The sequence below is a fragment of the Dasypus novemcinctus genome, chromosome 11 (genome assembly GCF_030445035.2).
Source record: "Dasypus novemcinctus isolate mDasNov1 chromosome 11, mDasNov1.1.hap2, whole genome shotgun sequence".
NCBI classification, from domain to species: domain Eukaryota; kingdom Metazoa; phylum Chordata; class Mammalia; order Cingulata; family Dasypodidae; genus Dasypus; species Dasypus novemcinctus.
This window is the reverse complement of record NC_080683.1, coordinates 19,204,140-19,225,981: the sequence shown is the minus strand read 5'-3', so window position 1 is coordinate 19,225,981 and position 21,842 is coordinate 19,204,140. Positions and strand designations below refer to the sequence as shown.

Sequence of the window (21,842 nt, the reverse complement as noted above, 5' to 3'; positions counted from 1 at the left end):
AAGAGAGAGAATGAATGAAAATAAAAGTGCCCTATGCGAATGCTTCTTTGTGCAGAAGCATCTTAGAACTCTCTGGTCCTTTTTGATGTTAGCATTGAGATCCTAATACACACTAGACTCTCTCTAAGTACTTCACATGCATTATCTCATTTAATGTACCCCAAAACCCTGTGAGATAATTGAACCACTATCTCCATTTACTGATGAGAAAACAGACACAGAGAGGATAAGTAACTTGCCGAAACTCACATTGCTAGTAAGTTGTAGATCAAGGATTCACACCCAGGCAGTCTGGTCCCATCACCCATGTTCTTAACCTCCAATAGTACCTCTAATAATTTGCTACCTCACACATTCATTCACTGCTATGTGTCCAGCAGTGTGCTAAGTGCTAAACATGCAACAATAGACACACATGATCCTATGTGTTGGGGAGGGGGAATGAGTGTCACATGGCAGTTGAAGAACCCATAAATACACATTCATAAAGCAGAGTGGTAAGTACTTTGATAGAGGGAAGAAAGCAGGGGAAGTATACACTCAACTAGAGCTACAGGGAGTCATAGGAGACTTCTTATAGGAAATGACCTTGACTTAGGCCTTAAAGGACAATAAGTTAGCCAAGTGAAAATGGCAGAAGGAGGCAGTTCCAGGGAGAGACTTGGAGAACACAGTGTTTTCAGGCACTATGGGGTTTCAGAGAAGGGAGAGTAAGATGAGAAAAAAGGAGTGGAGAGTTGGGAAGCTGAATGAGTAATCAAAATCCCTGATGATTAAGGCTTTTAGCTGAAAATAATTGTGTGAGAGGGGAGAGAGTCCCCATGGACTAACCCAGCAGTGCATTTTGTTTACCAGTGTTTCTCTAAATGAAGTTCTCAATTAACTCGCTTACTGTGGGGGGTCACGCATCAGTAAGTTTTCAAAGAGAACCAGTATGGTGAAAAGTGATTATGCTGTACACTTCAGTGTTTATTAAACTTCAGGGTGCATCAGAATCACCTAGAAAGCTGAACACTGACTCCTGGGCCCCACCTCCAGAGTTGTAGATTCAGAAGGTCCACGGTGGGCTCAAGGATTTGTATTTCTAACATGTTTCCAGGTGGTGGTGATGTTGCCAGTCTGGGGTCCACATTTTAAGAATCACTGCTCTATCTACTGATCAGAGTCTCTGAGCGTGAATCCAGGAACTTGGCCAAAATTCTTTAGGTGATGCTTAGGTCACACAAAATTTGAAAATTCCTGGGAGGAAGAATTACTTAATCCCTTATGATCTTCGCTATAATGCTCCTTAGCTTTGTGCAATTTAAGAAAATCCAACCCAAATATTCCTAATATTCTGATTCATTTTGATCCGTAAGTGGTCAAGAGATGATGATTTCTAAGAGTCTTTTGAAATTTTAAATATCAGCCCTTGGAAACTCTTGTTTGCAAAGCAGGAAGTCACATGGTGCCCAGAGCAAGTACTTGAGTCAAGTTTGCCCATTGAAGGGTTTTAGAGCTGTGGCTTTTGAGCAAGTTTCTCTACATTTTAGAATAGTTTGAATTCTTTATGGAAAGGGCTGTGAATGTGGAGATAGAACTGTGTCTCTGAGGGTGGCCAACTGGCTAAGGCCAAAATAGATCCTGAGCACTGTTTTTTCCTCCTTGTTAGGTAAAGGAATAAGAGGCTGGAAAATCCAAAGTCACTGAATTGAAAGGATTGATGGGGAGAAAAGAACACTGTCTGTTTAATTTTTCTCTTTGCTAACCAAAAACACCAAGCCAAAAACAAAACAAAAAAACTACCTTTTTTAAAATGGCGTGGTCACATTAAATTTCTCACACCAAAGAATTAGAAGAAAAAGATTGATGTGAAAAGTAGCAAGGGGCTAAATTACCAATCTTTAACTCAGGTGATGAATCAAACTGAGTATACCAGGATTTAAAATAATTGTAAATCATAAGAAAACAAGTCGATGTTAAAGTTTTATAATCAGTAGCCTAAACTCCTCTATCTATAGTACTCAAATGCAACACCATTTAAAATGTCTGGAAGCATCTAGAACTCCTCATTCATCCACAAAGGATTCAAATCCATTCATCATCTCTATTTCTTAGGAAAGGAATGGGCTAACTTAAAATGTTTTAAGATTTTTTTCAACACTACACATTTTTTCACCTTTATTTACCAGTGACGTTAATTAGTTGGCATACCCCTTTCCATAGCCTCCCAACCGAAATTCAATCTACTGAAAGTACTTTTCAGTCTTGAAACAATGAGTTCAAAGGGAAGTTACAAAAAATAATTGGAATTAACAGTAATTGTGGAAAAAGGAAATAAAAATTGCTTTTATTGAAGCCAAGAAACAAAGTTTTATTAACTTGTTCTTTCCCCTCATTTGTTTAATTTTCACATAGGGATTTTGTTTGGTATGTTTCAAAGTGAAAATACGATAGAAGAATTTAGTTGTCTAATTTCCTTTCTTTACCATGTACCTCCCCAAGCTCATGGTACAGCTAACACCCTCCTGTTTCCTGGTGACCCTTGCACACATTCATGCCCAGCTCCTGTCCAACCCCACCTTCAGCTTTGCTTGCACTCAATCCAGATACCCTGAATCCAGCCCCTCAACTGACGGTGTTAAAGCAGAACTCCCACCCTGCACATGGGCAAGAATCACTAATTATAGCAGGGAGCAATCAGTCCCTGAGACCTTTGCATTGACATAAAACCTTGAAAGAACTAAAGGCAAGTTTTGGGGAGAGGTACAGTCTCCCTGTGAAGATTTTTGTGGTAGAATCTGCATGATGGTCTCTACAACAGTGATTTTAGAGTTTAGTATGCACAAGAGTTGCCTGGGGAGTTTGTTAATGAAGATAATTTCAGAACCCCACCCTAAGACTCTGGGCAAAAGATTGTAGGCAGAACCTGGAAGTCCTGTTTCATGGGCACCTCACAGGCTGATTGAGGATCCTACCCATAACAAGCACTGTAATTTGTTCTGAAACACTGATCTGAAAGCACCAAAAATGTTTCCTCATGTGTTGAGAAGAACTAGAGTGGGCTCTGAGGTTTCATCAATGACTTAGAGGGCCGCTAACTTCAGGTGGACTCTGCCAGAACCTGAGTTTCCTTTTTGATAGCAACCATAAAAGTTGTTCCTTCTCATTATCTGTCTATATATAGTCGACAGAGCAAAATGATAGGTATAGGCAAGCATTACTTGCCAGTAAACAATGTTTATGAAGGGTTAGAGAAATGTGAGAGGGAAGCCATGGCACTCAGCTCTGATTTTCTGCTTATGAGATGGAGGATGTAGGTCCAAGGCAGCAGCAAGGAAGCTGGGGAAGTGTTGGATTCCTCTAGGCTCTTGGTTATGTCACATAAAAGAATTTAAGAACACACCAGTTTAGTTAGGCAAGTAAAAAGAATATATTGGGAAATGGAGGAAAAGGACAGAATTTGCTGAGAAATGTGAGTGAAGGATGGAAATACGCTCTGAAATTTGGTGCGGGCACCTCTAGGCAGAAAGCAAGCTTTGACTTATGTGGTCATTTTTTAAGCCACTAATTATTCCTCTACTTGCTAATGCTAAGGGGAAGGGCCCCAGTTGTTATTGGTTACCCCAACAATGGTGGGGGTTAATGGTGAGTCCTGTTTGGAAGATCCAGGGCCTTCCCTCGGCCCCAGAAAGAGTCCCAACTGGGACCTCAATGTCAAGGTCAAGGTCTCGACAGCGTCTTGTGACCATGCTGTCTGTCGGCCATGTTGTGGCTCATCTTGTTTCCCTGTAATCATTTGCCTCAACAAGGCAGGAGAGGAGAGGAAGATGCTTTTTATAGAGCACCTAGAACATTTTCATTTTCTAGCAAAGAATTTACAGAGCAAGCACTGGGATTTGTTCTGCAGGCTTCCCAGCATGGAAGAGCATACATACTTTTGAAACACACAAAATTAAATGGTAAACCATGTTTATCCATAAACTACACTTCATAGAAAATGTTTCTGGTTATTGTTATATTCTAGTATTGCCTTGGAACTTGGTAACTGGCGGAGGGCACTTTCCTCAGGAGGATTGAGATACCCATTTGAAGGTAGGAGTTGCCATTGGCCTGAATTGCTCTGTTTATTGCAGATAAGAAAAATTGTGTAACTAATGGAAAACCCAGTAGCGTGAGTTCTGAGCCAGTGTGGCTGGGTAGGAGTGGGATAAAGATCATGAAAGGGATCTTCAATAGCACAGAAGAAAGAGGGGCTTGATCTTCACCACTCCCACACCAACACCCCCCCCCCCCACACTCCCCCCTCAGCAACACACATTTTCTTTCATGGTCTCTCATTCATACAGCTCGGAAACACTGTTTCCTCAACATTCTTCAAAAAGGAGAAGCAGGCCCTTCCAGCTTTCTCTCTGCCTGGAATGTTCTTCCCTCATATAGTCACACTGCCCCTGCTCTCATTTCCTTCAGGAAATTAGCGAGGTTTTCCCTACCCATTCCATAGAAAATAGCAGCCATACATACACACACACATATACACTCACACACGCACATAAGTCGTGTTCAAACTCACTCCTTACTGCTCTTACTCGGCTTTATTTTTCTTCATAGCACCATTGCTTATCTGATATATAATATTTATTTGCTTGTTTCATTGTCTATATTACTGTATCAGTTAAGGTCCTGGCAGGGAAAAAAAGACTCATAGACTAATGCATGGGCAGTTACAAGTATAGAGTGCCTTCCCTTAGGCAAAAAGAGCCAAGAAGTTGGGGGTAGGGGGATTGTGCGAGGAACCTGGTGAGATCTGTGGCTATGGGAGAAAGGGGATGCCCCAAGACCTGTTGCTAAGCACAGAGGAGACACAATCTGCTGTCTGTCTGGAGGGGAGGTAAATACATAGCCGGAACACTTTTTTCGAGTCTTCCAGCCTCCTGCCAGGATCTCCCATTGTCCAGTATTTCACTTTGCCCTTCCAGAGAATGACACTGACTTGTGAAGGGATGACCCCTGGGATACAGAGCGGGGCAGAGAAGAATGGAGATGACCCTGAAGGTAAAGAGAGGCTAGCCAGTACCTTCCCCCAGCTAGAAGGTGAGCTCCCAGGGGGCAGTTGTCTTCTTCATTTCTGATCATCCTCAGATTCTAGAACAGTATATGGTACATAGGTGTTCCATAAATACTTTGTGAAGGAATGAATGCATGACTTCAAAGAGGAGAAATGTTGAAAAAGGATTTAAACAGTTTCCTAGAATGTGTGATGCTGACCCACACATCTTCCTTGTTACTATATCTAACTAAATTCAACTTTGCTCACTAATGCTTTCATGGGAAGGGAGAGTTTGAGGAGCAGGTGCAGATCTGGAATAAAACAAACAAGAAATACCCAGCTTCTGGATTACACACAAATTATACCGATAAGTCATCTAGAAGTTCATGCTACATATAGCAAAACCATTCTCTGTGAGCAGCTGGATTTCATTAACAATAGATGGACTCTGTGCCAGGCCCACAGCTCTGCTGCACACACAGCAGGGCATCTGCGACAGGCTGGAGCTTGATGCTTTGGTGTCAATGGATGCTGGGGTCACTGGAGGGGGTGGCCCCCCAGCCAACCCCACCCCAACAGAGTAGCGTTAGCCAAGGAGAAAGACCTCTGACATGACCAGCTCTGGGCTCCATCCTGACCAAGTTGACCTCTCTGAGATGGTATTTCCTCAGCTGAAAAATGCGGATGATAATATGATAAAGGTTCCTCTCTCAAAGAGTTATGGCAAGGATCGATGGGCCTGGCATAATGTCAACAGTTGGTAGGAGCCTTTAGGATTGCTTCTTGAACAAGGCAGTTTTTTTTATTTTGAGAGAGGTGTGGAAAACTGCAACAGAACTCTGCTTTCTGCATCTGGAGTCATTCATTCCACGTTCTTCATTAGGGAGAGGGCCAGGAGGTAATAGGACAGCTTCGCCACCTCTGCCCACCCCCAATAGCAGAGCTTCCTGCTTCCTTCCCTCAGTGTCAAATGGAGCGGAAGTTGGTTTCCCTTCTGACTCTGGGGCCAGTGCCACACACTACCATGGTTGTTGCTGTTTTTTTAATTTTTTTCTCCGATGACCTGGGGTTTGGAACTTGTACTGAAGAAAGAAAGAAAAACAACAATGACCACCACCAAAAACTGTGCAGCCCTTCCTTCCTCTTGGTTGTGGAGATGTTTCCAGATGGAGCTGAAATCAGGAGCAGGTGGGGGACTCAGGGGAGTGGAAAAAGGCAAGTTCAGCTTCCCTTGGAGAAGATGGGAAATGCCTTAGTGAGTCTTGGAATTCACGTGGCTTCCCTTCTCCTTGGGCTCTCTCCACTTACATTTGCTTGGCAAGGCCTTCCTCCAGCCCTTTGGGTCTCTATCCCTAAAACGCTGCACTGAGTTAAAATGGATGAGGCTAATGAAGAGAGAATAGAGGCACCCCCTGAAATGAAGGTCTCCAGCACTTGAAGGAAATGCTTATGAGAGTGACTCTGGAATCCATGCATCCAAAGGGTGGGATGGTGAGGGGTCTACCTGGGTGCAGGCAATAGGTGGTACACTGTCTGTAGAGAATTTAAAATCAATAATGAAACTGATGGGAAGTCTTTTTTAAAAAAATTACTACTTATAATCACGTGTTTGCAGTTCCAATCAATCTTAGCCATAAAATACTTTTCCTAAAAAAGCTTTTGTTGGTCAAATGCTGAAAGATTGCTGCCATTATTGGTGACTTTTAATAATATAATATAAACACTAATCAATATAATTTTATTATTAATCATATAATAAACATTGTGTTCTATGTACAAGTTAATTCAGCAAAAAGTTTTATAACTGGCTCCTGACACAGAAGGTCTCAGTTACATTTATTTGTTTCAAGAATAAGTTCCTCATTCAGCACCTTGTCAGAGGGCCTTACCTTGGAATATATAATAACCTTTCCCCCAATATATCGGACTGGCACTCTTTTATAATTTTCCTACATATGGTTCTTATGACCTTTTTATTTGAACCTATAATTAGTATAATACCCATTAGATATGTGTCCCAGAGGCTTAAATCTACTGGCTGTTCATATGCCAGCTGAGCCCTGAATTTCAGCAGAGTTGCAGTCAACACCTGCTCTATAGCTCATCAGACTTGCCCAGGATAATTAACAAAATGATGATGATGCACAAGCCTAGCCCCAAAAAAGCAGAGAGTAGCTACAACTGTAAGCAAGACAGTTCTATCCATCTGCCCCATGGGATCTAAGACCCCTCTTAATCGAAAGTAGAGGGGGTATCACCATCCCCAAATCATCAAGGTTGAGGAATGAACAAACATAAGCAGGGAATTCAACTGTGGTTTAAAGTAGACATTATTATAATTCTAGTAACAGAAGAACTTGTAACATTGGTATAAAGGCAGTGATCATCAGAGGTTCTGAGGGGAGGGAGAGGGAAGAATAGGTGTAACATGGGACATTTTTGGGATATTGGAATTCTCCTGCATGATGTGGCAATGATGGATACAGGTCATTATACATTTTGTCAAAATCTATAAAATTGTACGGTGGAAAGTATAAACTGTAATGTAAACTATAGACCATGGCTAGTAGCAATGCTTCAATATGTGTTCATCAATTGTAACAAATGAACCACACTAATGAAAGACGTTATTAATGGGGAAAATGTGGGAGGGGTTGGGGGTGGGGCACATGGGAATCCCCTATATTTTTGTTGTAACATTTATGTAATCTAAAGCATCTTTAAAATTTTTTAGAATATTGGAAGAAAAAAGGAAAGAGTAAGTTCCTCAAGATTTTGTACTGATTAAACTTGCTTGGATGTGTCTCTGCCTCCTCCTGTATGTCAATCCCGCAGTTAAACAATCAGTAATACTAGTACAGTGCTGATAAAGACAAACAGAATGGTAGTTACTTCAATTCTATCATTTTGTGTAGCCTCTTTGAGTTTTTATTTGTGTTTGAAGTTTAAAACACTGAAGCAGAATGCAAACTGCAAGGTATAATATTTGTATCTGGTAAGTGCAAATTTTAGTTCATACTTAAATGTTTTACTGAATTTTGATAACATTGTAACAGAGAAATATTTTTCTTTCTGATAATTGTTGTAAAAGTAAGGAATGAATCAAGAAAACAGGATGATCCCTGAAAATAAGGAGAGGGCGGTTTAAAAAAGGATGTGGTGTCAAATATGCTATGTATCTCCACTGTTCAGAATTGTGAGTGCTGGCTTCTGCTTTCCTTTTTTTTTTAGGTATGGCAGGTTGGGGATTGAACCTGGGACCTCCTATATGGGAGGCCAGTACTCAACCACCGAGCCACATAAGCTCCCCTGAGTTGGTTTTTTTCATTTGTTTTTGTTTTTAGAAGGCACCAGGAACCAAACCTGGGACCTCCCATGTGGGAAGCAGGCACTCAACCACTTGAGCCACATCCGCTCCCCTGGCTGCTGCTTTCTTCACTCCAACTTTGCAAAGGATGAGTGGAGGGAGAGGGGGAACAAGTGTTCATGTACACATACGTGTATGTGTATTAGTGGGTTCAGGGAACCAGTTTTCCATTACTGGGTTCAGGTTCAGGGAACCAGTGCTCTCTCCTTAAATTGTTACATGGTTCCCAGAAAATTTAAGGTTTTAAACAGAAAACTATACTTAATATTGTTCCTGTTAGTACATAGGAATCCTCCCCAGGCAGGAACTTGGTGTATGAGATGAGTCTGGCAATTAAAAGGATGCTATGAAGCCTTTCTACTGACAATGTAAGCGGCCCAGGGGCCAGAGCCCATGGTTAGTGAGAGCCCAGCAGGTCCAGATAAAGAGTCCGAGACAGAGGTCTGTCCTGACTGTGCCCGCACAGACGGCTGTGGAACCCAGCGGCCGGATCCTAAGGGCCCTAAACAAAATGGAAGATTGAGCATTTGAGGAATTCAGGACAAGACTAAAAATCGATATGGGTTTTCTCTCTCTTCATGTTCCACGTCATGTGAGGCAAACTCAAAATATGTGGGCCTGAGATAAGAATGCACTTGTTGATCTCTAGCTATGAACTATGTTTCAGTTCCAAAAGCAACTCAGTGGTTCTGAAGACCCAGGCACTCCTATTCTGGTGTATAGAAGCAATGTCACTAGGAAAGGTCTTGACCTTGAGACCTGAGCCTTCCTTGTGCTGAGATGGGCCGCAGGAGCTAGGATGGCTGGGCAACTCCCGTCAAGCAAGGCGACGGTTTGCACAATGCCGGCCATTTTGAAAATGCACAGCTAGAGCACACCTTCGAGGTTACCAACCCCATCTCCAGGTCCAGTGAAAGGTCCGTCAGTCTCTCAGGTCTGGCATAACGCTATGAAATAGAACAGGCCAGTAAATAAGGAGGGCGCTGACGTAATGGTATATCCACTACAAGTAACAACAAGGCTTGGATCTGGGGAGACAGGGAATTCAGTGACTTTACAGGGGAGCCACTTGAGGGGAACAGCTAATACTGTCCCTCAGTATCAAAGCAAGCAAGTTGTGTTGAACAAGCAGTTTACTGAGTAACATGTGCAGTATCTGGAAATGGCGTGGCCATTACTTTTTCTTTGAAATACATCACTAGAAGTAACATAAAAAATGGTATTCTTTTCTGATCAAGATCTTACTGTTGAATATTTTGTTTCCACAAAGTTCAGTCATGAGCTCTCTCATTTTTTAGCATCTTTATGCTTTTAAAAGGCATAGTCTTCCTTTTCCTCAAGGAGTTAAGCTTCAGCAATTTTGATTAATTTTCATCTGTGCTTCATCTTTCTTTTTTGTTACTGCTGCCTCCAATTCTATGTTTCTGCTCAGAGTTGATCTTCTCATGACTGAATTTCAGAGTCATCATTGTTCGTCTGAGACACAGGCATCGTTAGTCTTTTCCCGATTTCTTTCAGAAGGAAATAATGTCATTTTGCTTGACATATTATGTATTCTTAAAAAGGAAGTTTTAAAAGAGTGCATAGTTCCTCAAGGGAATTGCAAGTAGTGTTAATTCAGGGGCATAAAGTAGAAGCAGCAAGAACTGTGACTCTGGAGGGAGATGGGGCAGGCATTTGGAGGAGGGTAATTTTTACCACAGGGAAGACCTGTCAGAATTTCATTCTGCTTACAAAGGACACCAATAATAGGATTAAGACCTAAATCCTATTAGGATACTATTAGGATACTAAAAGAGGTGGGTCACACCTGAACTGAAGTAGCCTTATCGAAAGGTCCTACTCACAATGGGTGCACACTCACGGGAGTGGCTTAGGTTTAACAACATGTTTTTCTGGAGTACATACCTCTGAACCCTCTGTCTTAGTTTGCTAAGGGCTGCCAATGGAATATATCACAAATTTGTTGGCTTTTATAATGGGGATTTATTAGGCTAAAAACTTACAGTTGTGAAGTCATGAAGGTGTCCACACCAAGGCATCATCAAGAGATGCTGTCTTGCCAAGTTGCAGCTTTGGGCGATCAGGTGCATGGCAGGGCAGGGTGCAGGCCCCTTGCCCTGCCTTCTCCACCAGGCCTCATCTCTTCAGCCTTGGGCTGCTCCGTGGACCGAGCCTCTCAGGGGACCTATTTCCATGCTTTGTGCTCTGCTGATTCCCAGTGACCTTCTTTCAGAGTCTCTGCTGCTTTTATCCCCGTGTGTCTCTAGGTTCAGTCCTGCATTTATAAAGAGGCCAAGATGCTCACTGAAGCAATCCCATCAAAGCTCCCGCCCCCACCCCCACACTGAACCCAGTCCAGCCAAAGAGTTCTACAGCTACCAGAATGTATTAGCTTCAAGACCATGATCCTTCCTGGGATCCTCAAAAAGGCCCGAACTGTCACACCATCGCAGTCACATTCACATGGCCAGCTATAGAAGTTAGGACTGGAACATGTATTTTTGAGGGGCACGATTCAACACACAGCAACTATTATACCCTTATTAACGAGCGGCCTGGGGGGTGGGGAAGAGCTGTAGGATGCATTACTGTGCATAGGAAACCTCATGGGGGTATGGCAGCAACCAAAACCAATGCTCTGATTTTGCTTTTGAAAGTATCAGATTCCACTGAGAGTAAAAGTCCTAGCCGGCTGAAAAAGAGATGTGAGGTAAAACAAAAGCTTCCCCTCAATTCACCCATTCATTCATTCAAAAAGTGTTAATTGTACACCTACTAGGTTCCTTTTCACAGTTACCTAGTATTTGCATAATAATAGGTATTTATCTTTTCTTTTATAGCCCCTTGTCAAAATTAGTCATTTACAAAAACAACTATTAGTTCTTCAGTATTCAATTTCCTTCTTTCTTAAATACATTTTTAACCTGAGGTTCATGCACCCAAAATAGATAAAATTCAAGCGGTGAACTTAGGGGAATAATATATCTCAATTTCACTAACGTTTCTGTGAAATTTACTGTTTCCTTCAGGTAGGAACACAGGTACAAACCACAGCAGTATTAGCAGTACCTGTGACTTTATCATCAATAGAAATCACAGATACTTTTGTATCTATTACTGTATTTCAGATCCTCAAATTTTAGTTTATGCTTATTAATACTTAAAACTGTGATACTTATTAAATGTGCCTAACTAAATCTTTTAATTGAATAGTATAATAAAGAAGTAAACATATTTTTAAATCACATTATATTTTAATGTTTTGTTAAGTATATTCCAAAATAACAATTTTCCTTTGTAATCCTATGTATTTTATTTTATGCATTTAAAAACATGATTTAGAGGGGTACATAAGCTTCACCAGATAGCCAAAAGGCCCATGCACAATATAATTTTTTAAAAAACAACTATTTTAGTAATTCTTTCAGCAAGGATCAGCGAATGATAACCCTTTTCAGTCTTTATCTGTCTTAAATTATCTCTGCTTTGTCCTCATTCATGAATGTCTGTCTTTCATGTATGGAAACCAATGAGGTCATCCTGGAAGAAAGTACAGAAGAAAAAGAACAATTAGACTCAGGAGCAAGTCTGGGACACTCCCACTTACAGAAATCAGGCTTAGGAAGAAAAACCACCAAGGAGACTGAGAAGGGTGGGGTGGGGTAGGAGGAACGTCGGAAGAGTGGGAGTCACAGAAGTCACAGATGGAGCTTCAAGAAGGAGGGAGTGGCCAGCAACGTCAAGTGGTGTTGCAGGATCAAGGAAGAGGAGAGCAGCAGGGAAGAGAAAGACACTGGGTCAAAGGAAGGCTTTAAAAGAGAGATTCTAAAGCATGTTGTGTGCTGATAGGAATGATCCAGAGCTGAGGAAATGACAGGGGTTGAGACCTAGAGCCAAGTGGAGAAGGGGCAGGGACATGTTTCCTCTCCAACCGGAGTGAAGGACATGAAGGGTAGTACAGGCAAGAAGGCTGAGAGTTTGGGTGTAGGAAGATGAACCTTCCCATTTAACTGATTTTGTTTTCTCCAAAGCCACTGTTAGGAGCGAGGAGAGAAGAGAAAGTATGAAATGGTGATTTTGAGGAGTGAGAAAGCCGACATGAATGAAAGATTGCCCAGTTGTTTGACTGTAGCAGTTCCATCCACTATTAGCAGGATAATTCTAATGTATAAACTGCATGCCTGCCCTCAGGCACAGTTAACTGCTTTCTGAAATAATCCCTTCTCCTCTGTATTTTCCCCCAAGTCTTAACCTCACTGCCCTCCTGCTTGCTCCATTCTCTTCCATAGTAAAATTCCTTTAAGTGCTGACTTAAGCTAATTCACATTCATATACAAATTATTGAAAACGGACACTATGTCAGTCTCGCAAGGGTTTGTGAGTCCGAATAGAGGCTGTTCCTTCAATTTGTCTCTAATGTGTAGCTTTAGGAATTAGGGGCAGACAGACATAGGTTTCCTGGTGGCCTCTCAAACCTTATCATAGAGGTGACAGCCCAGACTCCTGATGTCACCTGTCGTCATATTTTTCATAGCCCCATGGTACCATTCACTGCATCATTTCAGTGAAGCTGTATCCTAATATGTCGGAAAGAATCACTTGATATTTTTCCATAAAAGAATTTAGGCCCTGGAAAAATCGAGCTAATTTAATTAAAGCTTCATTTCTGGCTAACTTTAAATCCTGAACCAGCATCATAAAGAAAAGACTACAAATTTGTTACTGTCTCCTCTTTCTCTACCCAGAAATTACTGCTGCATCTTAGACATTAGGTATAGGGTTGACCACTTTACCTTTAACTGTGGAATTGTCCCAATTCAGAGATTAGAGGAAAAAGTAGCCCAACAGTCTTCCTTGGGAAGGAATTGTCTGTACTTAGGAAAATACCTTCATAAGTACCTAGATAGCCTTGAGACCCAGAGACCCTTAAGAGAGTAGAGGCTCTTCTGCATGAGGAGTTGAATGTGTTTGTTGCCCCCAAAGAGGGAGGAAAGTGGGAGAGTCAGGAAGAAAGGAGAGAGAGGTCTACAGGCTGGCACTAGAGAAGGTGGGGGTCTGGGACCCACCACTCAGTGGTGGGTGGCCAAAGCACACTGTTATGCTGTGATGCTCACAGATCCAGTCCTAACGAGTTAGATCCTCTGGACTGTAAACATGTCTTTGGTCACCACCTTACACCCCAAATCTTCAGTAAATTCTGTTATGTTCACACCTACTCTGTTGGGATGATTTTGATAGGATTCAAAGAGATTGTTTTTCATTTGCATCAACCTGGAGCAAAACGGACCTGACAAATGTGGAAAGTGAGAACCCTATAGTTTGAGCAGACTATAAGAATATAAAGACCCTCAGGAATTCACAGATATCCTGAGGAGGGTTTTGAACTTCCACAGGCTGGGGAGGAGCAATTTTATGCAAATCCCTGAGAGGTGGAGGCCACAGCCAATGTTTGGGTTACACATGGTTCTGAAACCCAATCAGACTTGCCTCACTTCCTCCGTCCCGTCTCTTTTTCCTGTAGCAGTCACCCCATTTTCTAGCACCTCAACAGCTAGAGTCTAACCGAAGGGCTGTAGTCATAGAGTAGCCTACAGTTCTCTCAAAGGAGGGAAAACCTGCTACACATCATAATGAGATGTGTAGCCTAGACTGTTGCAACGTGAAGAAAATTCTGGAGTAATTTTTACTTGTTGACTTGTTGATGATTGTTTATGGGCATTGTCTAAGAAGGAAGTTGTAGACCTTTATAACTCATAATGAAGCTGTTCTGAATATTCTCTGAAACTGGGACTATGGTAAGGGGAGGCATTCAGGAGTTGCTGATGGAAAAGAGAGTTCCTTAACTGGCACTGCCCTGCTTCAGGAATATTGATGTTTACAAGAGAATTCTGATGTCTGCTTGTATAGAAGGTGCTAGCTATGTTTAATAAATAGAGAGAGGATAAATGTTGACTGATATCTAGTTTTCTCAATACAGACAGGTGTAACAGGACGTTGCCTCTCTGTATCATTAAACTACTTAGAACTGCTGATTCTCCTTCCATGGAAATTGGGGATGGGGTTGTGGGGGATACCAGGGTATATTGCTAAGAGTATGTTGCATGCCAAGACAGAAGATCTAAAATTTAATTCTGGCTCTGATACTAATGGGTGTCATGACTTTGGTTAAGTCTCTCAACTTCTCAGTGACATGAGTGGTTGGAATGGATGATCTAAATCTCCAGGGGCCCCCCTTTAACATTCTTTGATTCTGACTTCTCATCTGGTATGAGGACTCTTCAGCCTCATCATCTAGTGGTTTTAGCACTGTGGTCATTCACCAATTGTCTCAATAAATTCTCAGGGTATGATGTCTATAATCAGAGGCAAAAGTGTGGGAATTTTATTTGGGGTCAAAGGAGATGCCGAGGCTCTGAAAACTGCAAATAACAGTGAATTTTGATGGGAGGTGCTCTTATGAGAGAGGAATTTGCAGACCCAAAGCAGGGTCTGCCAGATGCTTGCAGATCACTCTGGCTGGTACCTGCAGATGCAGAGCCCTCCCACAGGATACAATGAACAGAGTCATGTGCACAAGTGTGCACTGACAGAAGGACATGTGCACTTTCACAGGAAATGCAGTTTCCTCCTAAATAGAGTCTCTCCACGGTCAAGACAAGAAAGAATGCCCTTGTTCTCAGACACCCTGTTCTTCCCTATAACCCTGTGGGGGAACTGAAGAAGGAGGACTCAGTGACAAACATGGTTCATCAGTAGCTGAGCCATGTGGGTAATATATGCCATGCAGTGAGCATCCCATAAGCATTTCCTGCTATATAGATGGTGGCCACCTATAAGAATGAAGGTAGAACCTGGAGACAGGATTCAGTTCACCAGCTATTGGTGGTAACCATTCCCGAGGAAAAGACCACCAAGTGTCAGGAGAGCCTGGTGATGACACCTCTATGGAGCTGTGACTCAAATCTATATCGATTTCCCTCATACAATGCCGCTCCATGTTCCAGGTAAAACCATGGAAGGTAATGCTGGAAACAGAGCCTAAGAAGGGGTTCCACTTGGAGTGTATTTTGGATTTCTGACTGAAACTCGGCCTTCACTGGAAGGCATGGGGGAGAGGTAGAATGGAACTAGGTATCCGGTTGGTTCAAAAGATGGAAACTTTAGGAACTTCCACAGTAAAATAACCTAAGTATCTGAAAGATGTGTACAGAAAAAAGGAGCAACTGCTTCTGCCTATCGGGGTAGAATGGGTTCAGTAACAGCAAGTGCAAATAAAACCTGAGAGGCCACAGCCAGGCACAAATACTACCAATTGCCATTGACAGAGGCTCTGCCAAGATATACACTCAAAAGATAAGAATAAGACCATTTGTATACTATAAAACTGCTGAATTAATTGTTGGTTCCTTCCTTGCATGAGAACAGGTCAGTGCCAGAGGAGAATTTTCCTGGCCTCAGTAGAGAAACACCAAAAGAAAGCTGCCCCTGGGTCACATTGGGTCAAAAGGGTTACCGACATGTGATGTGGATTAAAAAAGACAGAGTTTACCCTGCCAAGACACGGAGGTGGGAGTGTTTCGCATGTTGAGCCGTTATATAATTTCGTGCCTCGTGTTTGGCCCAGGACCGTGGCATTAATAAGTTTGTTGGTATGTTGTAGTTTCAAATACTCTTCTCCAGTAGCAGATTGTGGAAATGATTCTATAAAGTAGAATGCCTTAAAGCTCTTCTGGGTTAGCATTAATTCAACTAGTCAACAGATATTTATTGCATGTCCATTATATGCTAAGCACCGTCCTGGGTACAGAGCATCAGTTAAGCAAGCTTCTCTGGCTTCGTAAAGCTTACATTGTGAGGGGATGGAAGGCAGAGGTGTCCAGTAAATAAAATAAAGAGTGCTTTAGTGGTGATAAGTGATATGGAAAAAAATTAAGCAAGGGAGGGGGATCCATAGGGCTGAAATGTTAACTACCATCACCAACAAAGACTTTACTAAGAAAGCAATGTTGGGGCAATGGCCTGGATGAGGTGAGGTAATGAGTCATGAGGATATTTGGTCAAAGAACCTTCTAGGCAGGGAGCACAGCATGTCCTGCCTCACTCTCAAGGAGGCCAGTGTGGCTGGAGCAGCAAAAGTAAGGGGGAAAATGGTGGGGGAGCAGGGCTGTGGGTGGGGTGTACCTTACGGGCCATTAATAGGACTTTGGCTTTGACTGAGTGAAATGGAGGCCACTGGATGATTTTGAGCAGAGGTGGACATTACCTAACTTATGTTTTGCAAGTCTCACTCTAATTGCAGTCTTGAGAATAGTCTGTAAGGGGTGTGGCAATCTGAGATTATTTTATGAATCCCCAAAAGAGAAAGCTTATGTTTGTAAACTAATCTATTCCTCTAGGTGTGATACCCCTTGATGACATTAAATTCAGCAGAGGGACCTCTGATTGGATTATTTGATAAGATTGCCTTGGGGTTTTGATTTGACTACATCAGTGGGCATGACTCAGGTTGAGTCCCCATCCCCTTGCTGGGTCTGATCTAAATGGACCCTCACATAGACACAAGAAAAGAGCTCTGCTATTTTCCATCCTGCCATGTGATAGAGAGAGGAAGGCTCAAACAGCAGACACCCTGGGGAGAGATGAGTAATTTTGCCTGATAGTTTACAGCTGAGATTGGGAAGAGGCCAGAACAGCTGAGACTGATACAGGAGGCCCAGAAGGAAACAAGCCCTATGCCAGGAGAGAGAGGTCTATGGGATCACTTAAGCACGAGGCCTCCAGAGGAAACGGTGACCCAGAGGAGAAGGCAGAGACCAGCCAGAGATTGGTGGCCATCTTGCTTCAACACATGGCGAATGACATCAGTGAGAAAGTACCACTTACCATGCCTCAAGTTGGACTTTCTACAGACTTGTAACTGTAAGCTTTTATCCTAAATAAATGCCCTATATAAAAGTCAGCAGATTTCTGATATTTTTTATCAGCACCCCTTTGACTGACTAAACCAGGGGACAAGAGTAGAAGCATGCAGACTAATTAGAGGTAATTATAATAATCCAGTCAAGAGATAATGATGTCTTGACTGAGAATGATATCAGTGGAAAGGGTAAGAAATAGCCAGATTAGGCATATGTTTTGAAGCTGGAGCTAAAAAAGAATATGATGATAAATGAAATATAAATTGTGAAAGGAAGTGCAGAAGGCCAATTCTTAGGATTTTGACTTGGGTGACCTAGAAAGATGGAGAGGACCTTTACTACAATGGGCAAGGCTGTTGGAGTAGCTATTTTGGAAGGGAAGCTCAGGAGTTTAGTTTTGGACATGCTAAATTTGAGATCCTCTTGAACATCCAGTTGGAGATGTCAAGTAGGCAGTTGGATATATGGGTCAGGAGATCAGGTAAGAGGTCTATAATGGAGATATAAACTTGAAACTCATCAGCACAAAGATTTAAACCAGGGAACTGGTGGAGATTTCTTGAGGAATGAGTGTTGATATAGAGGAGTTCCAAGACTGAGCTTTGGGGCACCCCAAAGTTAGGAGAAGGAACTAGCAATGGAAACTAAAATGGAGCAGTTCAGTTTTGCTTGCTTTTATTGATCATCTACTATATGCCAGAGCTATACTTGGAGCTGGACAAATAATAAATAAGAATTATCCCTGCCCTTAAGGTACTTACAGTTCAGAGAGAAGGTCAATGCATTAAACTAGTCATTCAAATGCAGCATGATATGGGTAAAAAGACATGTACCTGGCAGGGAGGAGGAAAAATTTGGCCCAGGCTTGGAAGGGTAAAAGGGTCCTTAAAAAAGTAAAATTAAAGGGAGACTGAAATTTAGGTAGGTGAAGAAGGGGGATGGGCAGAAGAGTGAAACAACATGGAGCATGCCAGGACATACACATGTATTTGGTACCAACATTTTTGCTAAGAAAACTAAGAGCTCTACTGAGATTATGCCCTGAAGTCATAAGACACATCTGGATACTAATATAAATATAGATAAAACACCTAGTGAATTAGCTACTCTGTCTATACGTTTGCAGTCTTATTGAAGAAGTTTGGTTTCAACCTGCCACCAACTCCAACCTTAGAATTCAAGAGAAGGGCCTCTGTCACAGCCAAGACAGCTGTAGCTGTGACAAGGCAAGGTCACCCCATCAGCAGTTAATTCTGGGTTGCAGCCGAGACCATATGGTGGTTCCATTTTTCTATTTGTCTTTGTTTCCATTGTAAAGTGAGTGCAGCAAGCACAGAACGTTCCTAGCAACAAACAGGAGATGGTGGGTGAAAGGAATTGCTCCTCAGGGAAGCAAAGGGACAGACACCTTGACAACGCCCTGTTCCATGTCAGAGGGCCAACTGCACCTAACAACCCAAGCCCAACCAGGAAAAAAGGCAGGACAGTTTAAAAAGAAGCATTTACCCATGAGCTGACTCTGACAGTGGGATGCTTCTTAAAGCAAGTTGCAGCCAGTTCAAGTGCTTACACTTTGTTTTTGTAGGTGTCCAGGTGTACACACTTCCCTTTTTCCTGGAGTGGATGAACATTTCTACCATGGTTTTTTTTCTTTTTCTTTTTCTGTGTCCTTTCTTCCTTCCTTCCTTCCTTCCTTCCTTCCTCCCTCCCTCCCTCCCTCCCTCCCTCCCTTCCTTCCTTCCTTTTCTTCCTCCCTTTCTCCCTTTCTCCCTTTCTTGCCTTTCTTTCCTTTCTTTTTCTTTCTTTTCTGTCTTTCTCTTTATTTTTTTTAATGTTACATTAAAAAAATATGAGGTCCCCATATACCCCCCACCCCCCTCACCCCACTCCCTCCATAATAACCTCCTCCATCATCATGGGACATTCATTGCACTTGGTGAATACATCTCTGAGCACTGCTGCACCTCATGGTCAATGGTCCACATTATAATTTACACTCTCCCCCAGGCAACCAAGTGGGCCATGGAACAACATACAATGTCCAGTAACTGTTCCCTCAGTACCACCCAGGACAACACCAGGTCCTGAAAATGCCCCCACATCACATCTCTTCTTCCCACTCCTCACCCTCAGCAGCTACCGTGGTCATTTTCTCCACATCAATGCTATATTTACTTCCATTACTAATCACAATAGTTTCAGAATAGAATATCAGTAAGTCCACTCTAATCCATACTCTATTCCTCCATTCTGTGGACCTTGGGATGGTGATGTCCACTCCACCTCTATATAGAGAGGGTGCTTAGATTCCACCTGGATGATGGATGCAATTCTCCTGCTTGCAGTTGTTGACACTCTTGGCTCCCTGGTATGGTGATTGACCTTCTTCACCTCCCTGTTAGCTGGCTGGAGTAAATCCAATCTAGTTCAACCTTGCAGTTACTTTCCAAAGCCATCAGCCTGCAAAGTTCTTTTTGGATCTTTCCCACCATATCAGTGTCCAGTTCCCTTCTTTGTTTCTTCATTCCTCCCCAATGTATTTTGCATCATCCATCTACATTTATACAGTCCACTCCAGTTGCCCCCAAAGGAACCAAATCTCACAGTAGATAGATGATATATTTTGGAGGCATCTTCAATATCCTCATCGGTGCTAACCCTGGGACAAAGCAAGCAGCAAGTAAGAGAAAAGACAATACCAAATCCATACATGCAACTATCATTGCAATAAAAATCTCTTTCCTGCAAAAAGCAAACAAACAAAAACCCCACACAGACATGGAGCTTATTGTATACGAGGTACTGTTCTAAGCATTTTTACATGTATCAACTAATTTTATCTCACAACAACCTTGTGAGATAGGTACTATTATTATTCTAATTTTACCAATGAGGAAACTGAGACACAAAAAGTTGAATCACCTGTCAAGGTCCCACTGTGCTAATAGTTGTGGATCTAGAACCCATACTCTTAACTGCCAGACTATTCTGGGTTTTTAAGACCCAGCTGCTTTTCCATTACTTATATTTAATAGTATAGACTTTTGCTGTAAGAAAAGAATCTGGAATATCTTTGTCCATTTCCTCTAGAAATAAGTAGCCAATATCACAAATGTTTAGCATAAGAAAGTTAATTTGGAATATTTTAGAATATGATTTAAGGTATTTGCCTGTGTGTGTGTTGTTTTAATATTCTTCCTAATTGTCTTAGGCCAAGGGCAGCATTTACTTTTATATAAAATCAAAAGATTTAATTTTCATAATAATTTACCACTTTACTATAATGGCTTTGGCTGCAAATATCAGAAAACCCAAATAGAACTGGGTTAAATAATGCAGGAAATCTAGAGGTAATGTGCATCCAGAATTGGCCACATATCCAATCATCAACCATAGTCTGGCAAAGGGAATGTGGTGGCCCCACTTTAAACCAGTCACAAGTCACCCCTGGTGCTAGGAAGGCTGCTTCTTTGGGTGGGCCCACGGCCTCATGGAGGTGAACTTGCAGCCAGATCTGGACTGGTTGCAAAGAGGAAATGGAAGAACTAATGTCTAGGCAAAGACTGGGCTAGAGAATATGATTGAAAATCAGTACCCAGAAGTAAAATGCTAATATTCTGAGTATTCATCTTCTTTTTACCGAAATACTTGACTTGTGTCACAAGCATGAGTACTATTGGTACATACCAAGGGTGATAGCCTGGGCAAGAAGGAAGGGTGAGCTAAAGAGAAAAGAAGCCAGCTAGAGGAGCCGGGAAAGCATTTGAACTTGGAGGCATCAGAGCCCAGGTCTCAGGATAATAACTCACAGCTGTTGAGCTCTTGCCCTATGCCAGCCTTTCCACCTGAGCCTGTTAAGAGCAACAATATTATTGTCCCATATTCACAAATAATAAAAACTGAGTCTCGGTGAGGTTAAGTCATGAGTAAAAAGTTGAGGCCAAATAAATATGCACTTGTGGGACTAGAATTTGAATCCCTACAGTCTGACCCTGGCATCCTTGCTCTGACACTACAAAGGTTTCTCCAAGTGCGGTCTTGGGACTACCTGCATTCCACTCACCTGGCACATGTATTGAAATGGCAGATTCCTGGCTCCAGGCCAGGCCTCATTCATCAAACCTTCTGTGGGTTGGGTTGCGGAGTAGACAATTGAACTGCCTTCCCCACAATAGAATCTAAGAATGGTTGGGCCATAATCTACTACTTCCGCCTGTGTCCAGACTTTGGGCAAGTTTCTTCTCAGGCCTCAGTTTCCTCATTTGTAAAATGAGGATGAGTAGGGTCACTTCCAGTTCAAAAACTCAATGATTATAACTCATCTTTAAATTCAACAAGCTGTATTTAGCCTGCAACTGACCCTTTTCCACAGATTTCCTTATCTGTAAACATCAGTGCTATTGAGACGATATCTTAAGGGTTGCAAGATGTATAGTTTGATGCTCAAACATTCATAGCATTTCTCCAGAAACCTTGGACAACTAGACATCCCCTTAATGTGGCATATTTGAAATGCAGTCCATCC

General features: G+C 42.1%; 1 protein-coding gene across 8 annotated transcripts in view; it reads left to right on the top strand.

The window, feature by feature from the left end:
* The window catches only part of ADGRF5 (adhesion G protein-coupled receptor F5), a 110,138-nt gene that overhangs the window by 12,393 nt on the left and 75,903 nt on the right, over positions 1-21,842 (top strand). The gene's annotated exons all lie outside the window — the stretch shown is intronic.